Source organism: Notamacropus eugenii, chromosome 6, assembly GCF_028372415.1.
Source record: "Notamacropus eugenii isolate mMacEug1 chromosome 6, mMacEug1.pri_v2, whole genome shotgun sequence".
Classification (NCBI taxonomy): Eukaryota; Metazoa; Chordata; class Mammalia; order Diprotodontia; family Macropodidae; genus Notamacropus; species Notamacropus eugenii.
The window spans coordinates 376042549-376058038 of record NC_092877.1 but is presented as its reverse complement, the minus strand read 5'-3'; positions in this window follow the sequence as shown (position 1 = coordinate 376058038).

Sequence of the window (15490 nt, the reverse complement as noted above, 5' to 3'; positions counted from 1 at the left end):
AACAGACTCCAGAAATTCGCTGGTATTCTCCCACCTGCAACTACCCTATTCCCTGGATTGAAAAGAGAACACATGAAACAATAAAGAATATGATTATGAAAGCTTTGGGTCCACTAGGAAGCAACGGATGTACGAGAAGCTGCCATGCAGTCGTAAATGTATGGACTAATGTGCAATTGTCTTACAGTCTTTAGAAGTAGCTGCTATGAATCTTTCACAAAACAATATTATTAGAAAAGCTTATCGAAAAGGAGTTTATAGCAGAAAGAATTCCAGACTTGCAATCAGAAAAGACTTGAATTCAAACCTTCCCCCGACACTTGTTATGTGACCATGGCCAATTTCTTTAACTTCCCACAAACCTCAGTTTCTTAATCTATAAACATTCTCACTAAATCTGGTATGAAAATCTCTTACACTACAGGAAAGTAGGGGAGAAGGGGACAAGTGGAGTGAAGGGGATGACAGAAGGGGGACAAATGAGAGAAGGAAATAACTAGAAGTAAACACTTTTGGGAAGGGACAAAGTCAAATGAGAGAATAGGATAAAGCGGGGACAGGGTAGGATGGAGGTAAATGTAGCTACTCTTACACAGCATGACTTTTATGGAAGTATTTTGCAAAATGAGACAGGTATAGCTTGTATTGAACTGCTTGCCTTCTTAGTGGGGATAGATGGGGAGGGAGGGAGGGAGAGAAGTTGTAATTCAAAGTATTAGAAACTAATGTTGAGAATTGCTATTGCATGTAACTGGGAAATAAGAAATACAGGTAATGGGGTATAGAAATCTATCTTATTCTACAAGAAAAGGGAAAAGATAGGGATAAGGGAATGGTGGGGTGTGATAGAAGGGAGGTCACATTGAGGGAAGGGGTAATCTGAATGCAAGGTCTTATGGGGTGGGGGTAGGGGAGAGATGGGGAGAAAAATTGGAACTCAACATTTTGTGGAAATGAATGTCATAATCTAAAAATAAATTTTAAAAAAATCATTAAATCCAACCCTTTCATTTTATGGGCAAGGACACTGAGGTGATGTGACTTGGCCAAAGCCAGACAAGTAATAATCCATAGACCCAAAATTTAAGAAGAAAATAGTTTATTTTTAATTTTTGGAATAAAACAAGCATTTCCATAACAGAATATTGAAAAAAATCATTGCACATAATACTGAAGATCTATTATGTACAACTTTTTTGTTCCTTTTAAATGAATAGCACAGTTATGTAATTTTTTCTTCCCTCCTCCAGATGACTACTGTTAGACACACAGGTATATCTATATCTAATCTATATGTATATCATCTATATCTGTATCTATATCTATCCATAGTGGCTATATCTGGAAATATGTATGTGTGTGTGTGTGTGTGTGTATGTATATGTATATACATATATACAGAGAGAGAGAATGTATATGTATTTAAAATTATTCTATACATACTTTTATTTATGAGTTCTTTCTCTGAATGAAGATAGTGTCTTTTTTATGTCTGTTACAGTTGATTTGGGTATTTATAATAGTCAAAATCATTTATCCACTCAAAGTCATTCTTAAAACAATATTGCTGTTACTGTATACAAAGTTTTCTTTGTTTCTGCTCATTTTGGTCTTCATTATTTTGTGCAAGTCTTTTCATGTTTTTCTTACATCAATGTACTCTTCATTTCTTATAGCATAGTCATATTCCATTACAATCCTACACCACAGCTTGCTCAGCCATTCCCCAGTGGATGGGCATCCCTGCAATTTCCAGTTCTTTGACATCACAAAGAGAGATGCTAAAAACATTTTAGAACACAAAGGTTCTTTTCCTTTTTTCCCTAATGATATTTGGAGATAGACCTACTCATGGAATTGCTGGGTCAAAGAGTAGAAGCATATTAATAACTCTTTGGGCACAATTCCAGATTGCTCTCCAAAACAGTTCAATCAGTTCACAGTTCCACCAGCGGACCCAAGATTTCAAACCAGGTCCTCTGAGTAAAATTGAGCACATTTTTTTAACTGTCTCCTATGCCTGGAATGGGCTCCTTCTTCACCTCTACCTCTTGGATTCCCTGGCTCCTTTCAAGGCTCAGCTGCTGCGAATTCTTCTAATTATTCATCTGGCCCACAACCTTCCCCATAGTTTGATATTACTCAGTATTTACATTTATTATCAGGTAATCTTATATTTGTACTGACTTATATTAATTGCAGATATATACTATTATATTTTATATTAATTTTACATATTTTGGATTTGCATCAAGTAAGTTATCATATTGAAGGCACGCTGCAAACTTTAAAGTGCCATTTATATGACAACTCTTATTGTAAGTGTCAGACATTATTATTATTATCATTATCCATATCCATGTGATTTCTACCCAGTCAATTTTAAGCTATTTGATGATAGGGATTCTTTTCTTTTTTTTTCAAAGTTTCTCCAGTGACTAACAATGTCTGGCTCCTAGTGAGTGTTCAACAGACACTTGTGGAATTCACTTGAATGTCCTGGTCAAGAAGTTTGTGTTTGTTTAGAAAATAATTGAATTAAACAGCTCTTCCCTTGACCCTGGAATGGAATCATGTGAATTACCCAGACCATTGTCTGGAGAAGGATTCTGCTCCCTACTGAAACTCTCAGACTTGGATTCCAGACCTTGGGAACATCCCACCAGCGTTTGAGACAGAATGGATTGAGGACTAAAATTGGTCTCTCCCTTTTCTTGAATGATTAATGCTAGTCAAGATACTGGGTTAACTTGAAATGTCTTTAGTTCATGGGCTGTAACAACCACTGGCAGGATTCCCAGATATATTTCTTTCAACCAAATATGCAGGCAACCCTCCTGTGGGTTGCCTCTTCCCCGTGGAGAGAGAAACAAACAATTACCAGCACAGCTGCTTTGATGACAGTGGGAAGTAAGTGATCTGAGTAGGAGCTAACCCTAAGACATGGGGCACACAGAGATACAGTGGTAGAGCTGCTTCATATATAAAATATAGAGGAAGAGATGTGTCAGCTAGCCAGAACATAAGACACCCGGCTGACCGAAAGGGAGAGAGTGGTTAGGGGAAGGAGGGCTAGACCAGAGTAGGCGCACATCTTGTTCTGAATCTTTCATCAAATGCTTGCTATGTGACCAAGGACAAGTTATTTCAAGGCCACAAACTTCAGTTTCATTATTTGCCAAATGATGATTTACATAGTTTTTAACTTGTGAGGTCATTGACAGAACCAAATGAGATCAAGAGTTATATAAATATAGACTATCATTCCATAATTATGATTAAATCACAGACTCTCAAGCATATTCGAATCACAAATCAAGTTGGTGGGTAACAAGATGAAGAAATGAAATGGCTATAAGGGAAAGAATTTTGTCTGGTGTCTGTATGTGTGTGTGCGCGTGTGTGTGTGTGTGTATGTGTGTGTGTGTGTGAGAGAGAGAGAGAGAGAGAGAGAGAGAGAGAGAGAGAGAGAGAGAGAGAGAGAGAGAGAGAAACAAAGACAAAGAATTTCAAAGAGGTAAAGATGAAGAGACAGACAGACAGCCAAATCCAGACTTAAAGATATACAGAAACAGAGCCAGAGAGATAGAGAGATAGAAAGAGACAGAGACAAACAGGGAAGGAGACAAAAAGATGGAGGGATAGGGAGATAAGGAGAAAGAAGCAGAGACAGAAAACACTCATTGAAGAAATTACACACTGTGATTCTCTGGTTGATTCTCTGAAGCAGGTGGTCGTAAATCCTTTCCAAAGATGCATTGCTGGTGAGGGCGTGCAACCAAAGTTAAACAAAACTCGTGTTATTAATGGTGGTCAAAGCAGCTGAATCCATCCTATTATCCAAGGCACTAAATGTTATTTTAGAGCAATGAAAGACACAACACATGAAAAAGAATATGACAAGTTCAGCGACTGGTAAGCTACAACAGGTGTAGACGCGGAGAGAATGTGCCTCTGTCATTTAAGCATCTATAAGAGTGGAGGAAGGGAAGGGAATGGATGAAACAATGAAAAAAAAACCAGGGCTCTTGAGCAAGACAGCATTTACCCAATATGCCTGTATTCAGGAAGCCAGGTGCATTTTAAATCTTACCATGTTAACTCTTCAAATTTACTAAAACTATCTTTGCAATACAACTCCTGACCCAGAACCCCAAGATGTAGATTTGTACAAATTGGGTTTAATGTTGAGATCTTCTCAAGTCATATCTTTTGGACAATGTTTTCTTCCCCTAGGGATTTTTCTAACTTTCTGAATATTCCTCTTATAACTCAAGTCTCAGTTTTCACAGATGTGGGTAAAGGGACCTCCAGCTCATGTAAAATCACTCAAGATAACAATGAATATTAAATATAAGATGGTATTTATTCCTCTCTCCCTATATCTTGTGACCCTCCCCACCAGACAAAATGCAGAGAGTCCAAAGCACTCAAGGATCCCACAAAAAGTCAATCCGATTCTCCTTCATCTCAGCGAGTACCACTTTCCTCCCTTCCCCTCAGGGACCTGAAATATCCTTTGGGGTCTTAAAAAAACGCTGTGGTTTTGAAGAGAAATAAACTTGAAATTTCATAAGTTTTCACAAGAGATCCCAAGGTGTTTCAATGAGTTATGTCTTCATCTAATTGACCTAAACTATTGAAAAATCCCCATAGAGAAATCAAACATGAAACTTCTAAAAAGTTAAATAAATGTTTCATAATCTGGTAAGTTATCCTTTCACCAAAGTGCTCATAAAGACATGTAGCCTTCTTATGTTACCTTAAAAACTAGGATTCCCCCCTCCCAGAAAGAAAGGAATTGAGGGATGCCAGTAATAGAATATATTTCCCATCAGCAAAGCACTGTTTAATAACAGTAATAGGGAGTGCTGGATTAGTTCAGGACCTTTCCTATAGGAAGCCATAAAGGCTTCTTATACTACCAACAGAACTCAGATAGTTCATACTTTTATAAAGAAATACATTTAGTGATATTAGAGAGATAACATTTTTTCCCAACAGAAATACATTGTTTGCTCTCCTACAATGAAGGCTCTTCCATGGGTACTCTTCTCACCCTAAGGGACATATATACAATCTTCTTCTCTCAAAGAGGCTGGTGATGCTGAGAAACACCTTCCTTTCTAGAAGTCTTGGTTACTAATGCTAAAATTACATATCTGAATCTCTTCTGCCCCTCATGAAATTGATGCCAAAAAGTGGGAAATGGACAAAGGAAAGGATATTAACCCTTCTCATAACAACTGAAGGTAAGAGTTGAAGTGATAGTGAGTAAACTCTTCAGAAATGTTATTTATAGAAGAAAGGTAGTTAAATATTTGGTCCTGATACATTCCTTGATTCCTTTTTTCCCTCAGGTAACACTGAGTTTTGATGAAAAACTACGGAAATTCACATTCATTGTGTTTCCTTTTATTAATTAAGTTGGTATAACATATTTGTGAATAACTACACTGTTGAAAATATTTTCAGTTATTGGGCTTTAGGATTGATGTCAGAATCCATAAAGATAATCTAATCCAGTATCCCTTTCAAAACCAAAACTTATTTTATAACATCCATGACAAATGATGATTCGGCCTCCTCTTGAACACTTCTAATAGCAGGGAGCTCACTACCTCACATGTTGGCCCATTTAAGTGTTAGAATCATCTTCCTTATAAGGTGCTGAACCATTCCTAGCTTTGGCATTGTACAAAATGAGTCCCATCTCTCTTCCATATGATATCCCTTAAAATATTTGAAGTCTTTCCCCTTTTTTTCTTCTCCAGGCTAAATATCTCTATTTCTCTCATCTTAGATGATTTCTCTGACACTTGCCTCGTACAGATGCTTTCTTTGTTGTCTGGTTGTTGAACAAAGTTTTAAAGCATGATGCCCTGAACTGGACAAAATATTTATGCAAGTTCACTATTGTAAGCCCTTGTGCCATTTACTTTAAAAGTTCCAAATATTTCGTTTAACCAGTTGGGAAAAGTTCAAAGATAAATTTTGTAAAAACTAAAATCATACTAATTCAGATAAAATTGTAATGGGAATGTATAATTTTTTAAATCTTTGATCTTTTTTCTGGGGATTTGGAAATTATTTTTTCTTCAAGATTTCCTCACTATGTTTGGTTTATTTCCATAAACCCTGAGGGAGAAATTTTATATCTATCTATCTAATTTATCTATTTCTGTATTTATCTGTCTGCAAATATACACACACATACATACACACATGAACATGTATACATGCATACATATATATGTTTATACATTCATACCCACAAACACACACATTATATATATATATATGTATATGTGTATATATACATAGAATATGTACATGTGTGTATATATATACATACATACATATACATATATACATATATTTGGTCAAGAGAACTGTTACTGTAGAAATAAAAAACAGCTAATATTTATTTGTAGGCACTTTAATGTATATACACATTATCTCATTTGACCCTATCAACAACAGTGAGGTAGGTGCTATTACTCACTCTCATTTTATAGATGAGAAAATTGAAAGTGATTTTCTCAGGGTCATACAAAAACTGGTAAATGTCAGGGGTAAGATTCAAACCTCGACCTTCCTAACTCTATGTTAGCATTGTACTAGACAAAAAAATATCGCCTGGAAAGTGGCAAAAAAAAAATATTTAAGCTGAGTGGTGAAGAGGTCACTCTGTTCTCTGTGGATATTCAAATTTAAGACTCCATATAATTTGACCTTAGCATGATGATTCAGAGAAGGAATATAATGAGATTTCTCTGGAGAATAGTTGAACATTTTCCTATGCTCGCTCATATTCAGACACAGTTATTGTAATTTGACATATTTCATTTTAATTTTTCTGTATTATAGTTGAGATTACCCTGGGTGTGACCTATAGAGAACTTAGCAACTCAAAGCAATAAATATTACATAGCATTTCATCTTATAACACATTTGCCACCATCACTTCTCCCCCAAGAAAACGTGAGGAAAGCCAGGAGCTTCTCATACACCCAGGCACTCAGGATTTGACTTTGCGGCAGGGTTTTGCTAAAAACATTTTTGTCCAGTGGCCATGTCCCCGCTTGGTAATTTTCTTACCAACTGCTCCTAAGAGCTGCATCTTGGGCCACTGTTGAGTTCCAGTAGATGTCACTGTTGGAATCCAATGGGCTCTTGGAAACCATCTAGTCTTAAGGTCCTGTGAAACAGATAGTGTGTTCAGCGGTTCAACTCTGGTCAAGCAGGGAAGGTCCTTGGGGGGTCCTTGGACCTGAGGATTTGAGGGCATGATTTCTTCATAGTTTTTTTTTTTGTTTTCCTGTTTTTCACTATTAAGAAAAATAAATAGGAGGGATATAGTTTGGTGTGAGTTCAGGATGAGTCTCCAAATGCAAATATCTCAAATGTATGGGATATATACTTGAAAGAATGATGGATTTGAAGGCAGATGAACCTTATTTGACCCTGCATACATACTTGCTGCTTTATAAACTTATATTGTTTAACAATGGCCTCCCACACACACACACCATACCTCAGTTCCCTCATCTATAAAATGAAGGTATTGGACCAGATGATCTCTAACAGGCAGTGTGCATGGTAAATTAAGCTATGGATTTAGAGTCAAGAAGACTGAAAATGCAGACTTAAAACATGGAAGGGACCTTAGAGATCATCCAGTCCAACTCACTCATTGTGGAGAATAGCTTAGGAAATCAAGGTCACATGATTTATCTGATGCCTCTTAGGTAAGTGGAAGAAGCAGAATGTAATTCCAGGTTCTCTGCTTCAAAAGTCGGTGACCCTTCCTCTGACACTGAGTTGTATGATCATGGACAAAAATCTTTCCCAGTCTGAGCCTCAAGCTTCTGATTCATAAAATGAGGCTCATGGTTTCTGTGATATTCACATCATGGAGTGTGCAAGGTTGAAATGAAATAAAATGAGTGGTGTTGCTAGCAACGCTTGAAGGGCTGTATGGAATTTTGGCTGTTCTTGTTAGCCAGAGGCAGCAAGAAGACCTCAAAGACCTTCATCCAGGTCCTGCCTTGATCACAGATTGTCTAATCCTCAGAGCTGGAGGATGGGTGGTGGTTGAGTGGGTGGGTGGGGATCCACTTCTCATCTATTTTGTGTATATTCCAGTTAGATTGCAATCTCCTCTAGGATAGGGACTGCTTTCATTTTCGTTTCTGTACCCCAGTACCTAGCATTGTGCCTGGCATGCTTGAGTGTATGTCTGTATATAAATATTAGATGTGTAAATAATAACACATATAATATATTATAATAATATATAATAATGGCACAGTGTATATATGTGACTATACATTCATATATGCATGTACATATGTATATAGTGTCTGGTTTCTAGGGTCCTATCTCAGCATATGGTTATAGAGCCCAAAGATTTTCTTTTCTTTCTGTTTGTTTTTTAAATTATTTTATTTAGTTTTAGTTTTCGACATTCATTTCTGCAAGATTTTGAGTTCCAAATTTTTCCCCATCTCTCCCCTACCCCCATCCCATAACACCTTGCATTCTGATTACTCCTCCTCTCAAACTTCCCTCCCTTCTATTACACCCCTCCATTCCCTTATCCCCATCTCCTCCATTTTCGTGTAGGGCAAGATAGAGTCCTATACTCTATTATTTGTATTTCTTATTTCCCAGTTGCATGTAAAAACAATTTTTAACTTTTGTTTTTAAAACTTTGAGTTCCAACTTCTCTCCCTTCCTCCCTCCCCACTCATCTCCACTGAAAAAGCAAGCAATTCAATATAGGTTACACATGTGTAGTTTTGCAAAAAAACTTCCATAATAGTCATGTTGTGAAATACTAATTCTATTTCTCTGCATCCTATCCTGCCCCCCCATTTATTCTATTCTCTCTTTTGACCTTGTCCATCCCCAAAGTGTTTACTTCTAATTACTCCCTCATTCCATTTGCCCTCCCTTCTATCACCCCACTTAATTCCCTTCTCCCCTACTTTCCTCTAGTTTAAGACACATTTTCATACTAAATTGAGTGTGCATGTTATTCTCTCAAGCCAAATGTGATGAGAGTAAGCTTCACTTTTTCTCTCTCACTTCTCCTCTTTTCCCCTCCATTGAAAAAGCCTTTTCTTGCCTCTTTTATGAGAGATAATTTGCCTCATTCCATTTCTCCCTTTCTCCTCCCAATATATTCCTCTCAACTCTTAATCTTATTATGTAGATATCATCCTTTCCTATTCAACTCACCCTGTTTCCTCTGTCTATATGTATATAATCCCTCCAATTACCCAAATACTGAGAAAAGTCTCAAGAGTTACAAATATTATCTTTCCATGTAAGAATGTAAACAGTTCAACTTTAGCAAGTCCCTATGATTTCTCTTTCCTGTTTATCTTTTCATGATTCTCTTGATTCTTGTGTTTGAAAGTCAAATTTTCTATTCAGATCTAATCTTCTCATCAAGAATGTCTGAAAGTCCTCTATTTCACTGAATGATAATTTTTCCCCTGAAGTATTAGACTCAGTTTTGCTAGTGACTCTTGGTTTGGTTTCTTGGTTTGCTGGTGATTCTTGGTTTTAATCCTAGCTCCTTTGGCTTCTGGAATATCTTATTCCAAGTCCTTTGATCCTTTAATGTAGAAGCTGCTAGATCTTGTGTTATCCTGATTGTATTTCCACAACACTCTAATTGTTTCTTTCTGGCTGCTTGCAATACTTTCTTCTTCACCTGGGAGCTCTGGAATTTGACTACAATATTCCTAGGAGTTTTTTTTTGGATCTCTTTCAGGAGGTGATTGGTGGATTCTTTCAATATCTATTTTACCCTCTCATTCTAGAATATCAGGGAAGTTTTCCTTGATAATTTCATGAAAGATGATGTCAAGGCTCTTTTTTTGATCATGGCTTTCAGTTAGTCCCATAATTTTTAAATTGTCTCTCCTGGACCTATTTTCCAGGTCACTTGTTTTTCCAATGAGGTGTTTCACATACTCTGCTATTTTTTTATTCCTTTGGTTTTGTTTTATAATTTCTTGATTTTTCATAAAATCATAAGCTTCCATCTGCTTCATTCTAGTCTTTAAGGAATTATTTTCTTCAGTGAGCTTTTGGATCTCCTTTTCCATCTGGCCAATTCTGCTTTTAGGGCATTCTTCTCCTCAATGGCTTTTTGGATCTCTTTTGCCATTTGTGTTAGTCTATTCTTAAAGGTGTTATTTTCTTCAGCATTTTTTTGAGTCTGCTTTAGCAAGAAGTTGACCCATTTTTCATGATTTTCTTGCATCGCTCTCATTTCTCTTTCCAGTTTTTACTCTACTTCTCTTACTTGATTTTTAAAATCCTTTTTGAGCTCTTCCATGGCCTGAGACCAATTCATATTTTTCTTAGATGCTTTGGATGGAGGAGCTTTGACTTTGTTTTCTTCTGTTTGCATGCTTTGGTCTTCCTTGTGACCAAAGTAAGATTTTATAGTCTGATTCTTTTTCTGGTTTTTGCTCATTTTCCCAGCCATTTACTTGATGTTTGAGCTCTTTGTCAAGGTAGTTCTCTAGTCCCAGTGGGGCTAGGGGTATACTGTCAGCTGCTCGATCCCCCCACAATCTGTAGGCCTAGAGCTCCAGAAACAGTGACTGCAGCTGCCCCAGCTGCTGCTATGGCTTATGCGGGTTCCTATGCCCCCTCCACTCTTTGCTGCCCTGGGGCTGGGGTTGGACCATTTCACTCTCCAGCACTGGTCCCACAGGCTTTTCCCACTGACCTTCCAATTTATCTTCAGCGTTTTGGGGTCATGAAGTCTGGAAACCATCACAGGTGTGAGAGATTCAGTCTCCTCAAGGCTTGCTCAAGTCCCATCTGTGCACTCAAGGCCCACACTGGACTGCACCCTGCCCTCATTGTGGCTTGATCCACACTTCCCAGTGACCTTCCAGGCTGTTTTGCAATGGATATTTGCTTCACTCTGTCTATTCTGTGGGCTCTGCAGCTCCAGAATTTGTTTATAGCCAGTTTTTAAAGGTATTTGGCTCAGTGTGGCAGAAGTGCCCTAGAAAGTTCATGCTGTTATTCTGCCATCTTGGCTCTGCCCCCCAAGCTAAAAGATTTTCAAAGGATGCTGATGCTATAAGAAATGCCATTCTATTACAGCAAAGATCTCCAATGAGGGCTATATCCTGACCCCAAGGGACATGTGATAAACCGGTGTGAGAGTGAGAAGTTGGCTTACATCCCTCTCTTCCTTTGATAGCCAAACTTAGCATTGGTCTCCAACACAATCACACCTACCCTCATCATTCAGTTGTACCTCCATCCATGGTACAAGCTTTCTACCTCCCCCTGCTTCAGACATTGGCCCCTTATGGCAATTATAACCTATCCACTGCCTAGGCACCCTTATCTATGATGGCTCAGGTGTTAATGGGAAAACACCTCCCCCTTTCCATGCTTACCATATTTCACCCATCCTGCCTCATGACTGTGGCAGGCAGCATTTAGAAAGAAGCATCTGTGACAATAATCAGTGAGATCCGCCTCTGCCCTCTGTGCCTTCCATCCAAATACCTGTTTGTTGCAGTTAGAACAGAGTGAGTTACCAGGGAAAAACAGGTGTGGTTAGGCTGTTACCTGCATCTCTGACTTCTTTACATTGTCCTCCTCCATTCCTCCCACCAAACCCACTTCTCTCCAGAGCTTCCTTATTTTTCTCAAAGCACCACCATATTTCTAACCATGATCATGGTGTCATCTTCAACTCCTCACTTTACCCCATGTATCCCAGCAGTCTCCAGACTTTGACATTTCTACCCCAGTAGTATCCCCTGCATCTGTCCCCTTCTTCCTATACACACAGCCTATAACCTAATCCAAATGCTGATTACCACTTTCCTGTAGTACTGTCAAGAATTTCGTAATCAGTCTCCCTCCCTTACATCTCTCCTGTATCCAATTTGTCAATGATTTTCCTAAAGCGCTGGTCTGACTCTGAGCTTCTTGATAATCAAGAAAAACCAGTGGCTCTGCCAGTAGCTCTTCAGCTTTGCCCCTCATCCCTTGAGAATGTATGCCTGCGTCAAGTTCATCTCTACCCCTGCCCTTGTGAGGAGCAGCTCTTAACTGCTGAGTAGAACTTTATCTGCAGGGGTGCTAAAATGGCCAGAGGTTTGGACAGATGAGAACCTCAGCATTTTGGCAGCATCAGGTCCTTTGACCTCACTTGTTCCCAGATGTGGATTCCAAACTAGTGCCATCTCAAGGGACATTGACACAGCAGCCAAATTTATTGGAGCTAGGGCTGCCACTGTGGGGGTGGCTGGCTCTGGAGCCAGTATTAGGACTGTATTTGGAAGTCTCATCATTGGTTATGCCAGGAACCCCTCCTTGAAGCAGCAGCTTTTTTGTACGCCATACTGGGCTTTGCCCTGTCTGAGGCCAAGGGGCTCTTTTGCCTGATGGTGGCCTTCCTCATCCTTTTTGCCATGTGATGGAGCTATTTCTATGCCCCAACTTTTCTGAATGTTCCTCCTCATCCTAATCCTTCCATGTCTCTTTCAACCTGTGAATACCTCCCCCCCTCCATCTTACCAGGTGGTCCTGGGGAAAGCCATGGGCTCAGAGTTTGACAGAAGAAGACAAATAAATACTGTATTAATAAGAAAAAAAAAAAAAGAAAAACCAATGACTCTCCATTGACTTTAAAATTAAATATTATTTCATTTTTATCTTATCCAGCTTTAATGTCTATTTTATATAATTTTATAGTTTTCATATTTATCTCCATGTATTTTATAAATAACTGATATATTCATTTTAGGGGTATATGCTCATTTAAAAAACTTGATCAGGATAAATGATCAAAAACATTTGGAAATGACTACCTCTAAGTTGATATTCATCCATTAATGACTGTTCTTTGAGCCAGGTAATTCAACCAGTTTTAAATTCAGCTTACACTATTATTGTCTAATGCACCTTTCCATCTGGCATCAGACCAAAATCTGCCTTTCTGCAACTTTCCTTAATATTCTCTTTATTGTTTTCTCTGATGCCAAGTAAGAACAAGATTCACCTTTTTTTCACGTATCAGCCCTTTAGTGAAAATAACTGCTGTCCGCTTCCTAAGACTTCCCTTTTAATGATCAACCATTTCCAATTCCTTTAAATGAAGCTTTTAAGAGATGACCTTACTGCCCTTCTGTTCATTCTTTCTAGTGTCCTTCTTGAAACTGGCCCCAGAGATAAACACAGTATTTCAGCTATGCTTTAACCAGAGTAGAGTGCAGTGGGCTAATGGGTCCCCTCTTCTGGATACCTGACCCTTTAGTATAGCCTAAGATCCTATTAGCTTTCTTGGCCACCATATTGCTCTGTTGAATCTTACTGGACTTGCCATTCATGAAAATCCTTTGATCTTCTCAGATATCATGCCTGTTGAACTATGCCTCCTCCACCTCATAAAGATGATCTTTTTAAAATATAAATATAATGTTTAACATCAATGTTACCAATTTAGGATATTTCTCTATTTCTACTTTCTAAAATATGAATGCATTATTATACATGGTTAATAATTAATTGGCAAAATTAATTAGGGTGAAATATTAAATATCATCTCATCAGCTTAATGTCTATATCTCTTGGATTATGTGTTAACATAATATCTCTTTATTTTCCTAAGCAAAAATGTTGTGAGAAGAGTCAAGTTTTTATATATTTATGCAAATCTCTTTGCTCTCTGACTTAATAGAAGACGGTTGGATTCTCTTATCTGCCCTACATTCATTCTGTTGTGATGTCATTGTGGTTGAAATACATGAAGAAAATTGAACCTCACACAGATATATAGTTTGAAAAGAAAGGGATATTTTTAGAGGCAAATAATGCCTTAGTATTATTATGAAAATAGTTTTGACCAAGCAGATCCCCTGAAATGGTCTCCCTAGGATTTCACAGAATACCCTTTGAGAACTACTATTATATGTCACGAGAAATTTTGTTTCTTTCCATCCTCCTTTCTTCCTCTCCTTGTCCAGGAAGCACAATGGATACAGTGCAGCATTTGGTGTCAGGAAGACCCAAGTTCAAAACTGGTCTCTGACACTAACTCTGTGACCTTAGAAAAGTCTGCCTCTTTTAGCCTCGATTTCCTCATCTGTAAGATGGGGATAATATTAACACCTACCTTGAGTGTTGGAATGAAATGATAAAACATATATAAAGCACTTTGAAAACTTAAAGCAGCATAAATGAAGTCCTGTTATTGTTATTTCTCCCTCATTAATCTCTTCTCTTAGCATAATGAGAATGTCATTACTGACTAAACCTGAAAGTCTCATATTCATTCCCCTTATGACACTCTGCAACAGGTCCTCTCTCTTTCTCCTGGCTGATCCTGTCCTCTCTGGCTGCCCACAGTTATTCTCTCTTTCTCCCCACACTGCTGAGGCATACCACCTGTGCCCTGGACCAGATGAAAATGAGAAAAACCACTGGCGGCACAGTGCCAATGGTGCTCCCCAAGAGAACTCCTTCCATGCTGAAATGAAGCCTTTATGGGATACTCTCGGTCTGGCCCCAAGGTTGACCAAAGAGAATAGACTGTGTCAGGAGCCCTGGGTTCGAGTCCTCTCTCTGTCATTATGGGCACATGGGGATCTCTCTGAACCCTGGCTTATTTCCTTATCTACAAAGCAGGCATCCTTGTAGTTCCTCTTCCCCTCTCACAGAGGTCTTGTGAGGAGATGACTCTGGAGACCTCTGAAAACTGTGTGGGATTGTGTTTACCTTGTTTCTAGGCACTCTCCTTTTTCTTTCTTGAACTGAAGCATCCTCCACATTTCCTGCTGAACTGCATATCCCCAGAGGATATGCAGACGTTACCAGTCTTTCCTTCTGCCCTGAGCTGTCATGTCCGAAATCTGGTCACCCAACTTAGGAGCATAGGCGCAGATTTAACTGCTCCTGCCACACATCTAAAATGTTGATTCTCTCATGTGTGTCCAATTCACAATGCCATTGTCCTACATGATGGAGAAATTACCTGCCTTTGACTCTGGGGCTTAGGACTGAAAGATCATGAGATCACAGATTTTGATGCAGAAGGCACCAAAGAAGTCATCAAACCAAACCTCTTTTGGAGGCAGCTAGGTAGCACTGGAAAATAAAGCATTGGCCTTGTAGTCAGAAAGATCTGAATTCAAATTCTGATTCAGACACTAGCTGACTCTGGACAAGTCACTAGATGTCCCTTAGCCTCAGACTCATCTATAAGATGGGGATAATGAGAGTGAGAGAGAGAGAAAGAGAGTGTGTGTGTGTGAGAGAGAGAGAGAAAGAGAGTGTGTGTGTGAGAGAGATTTCATCTCTCTATCTATCTTGGGATCTCCTTCCACATAGCCCAGCCCCCTTACTTTAGAGATGAAGGAGCTGTCGCTCAGAGAGCTTAAGTGGCCTGCCTTAAATTGCATAGCTGGTTTGTGGCTGACCCAAGACCAGATTT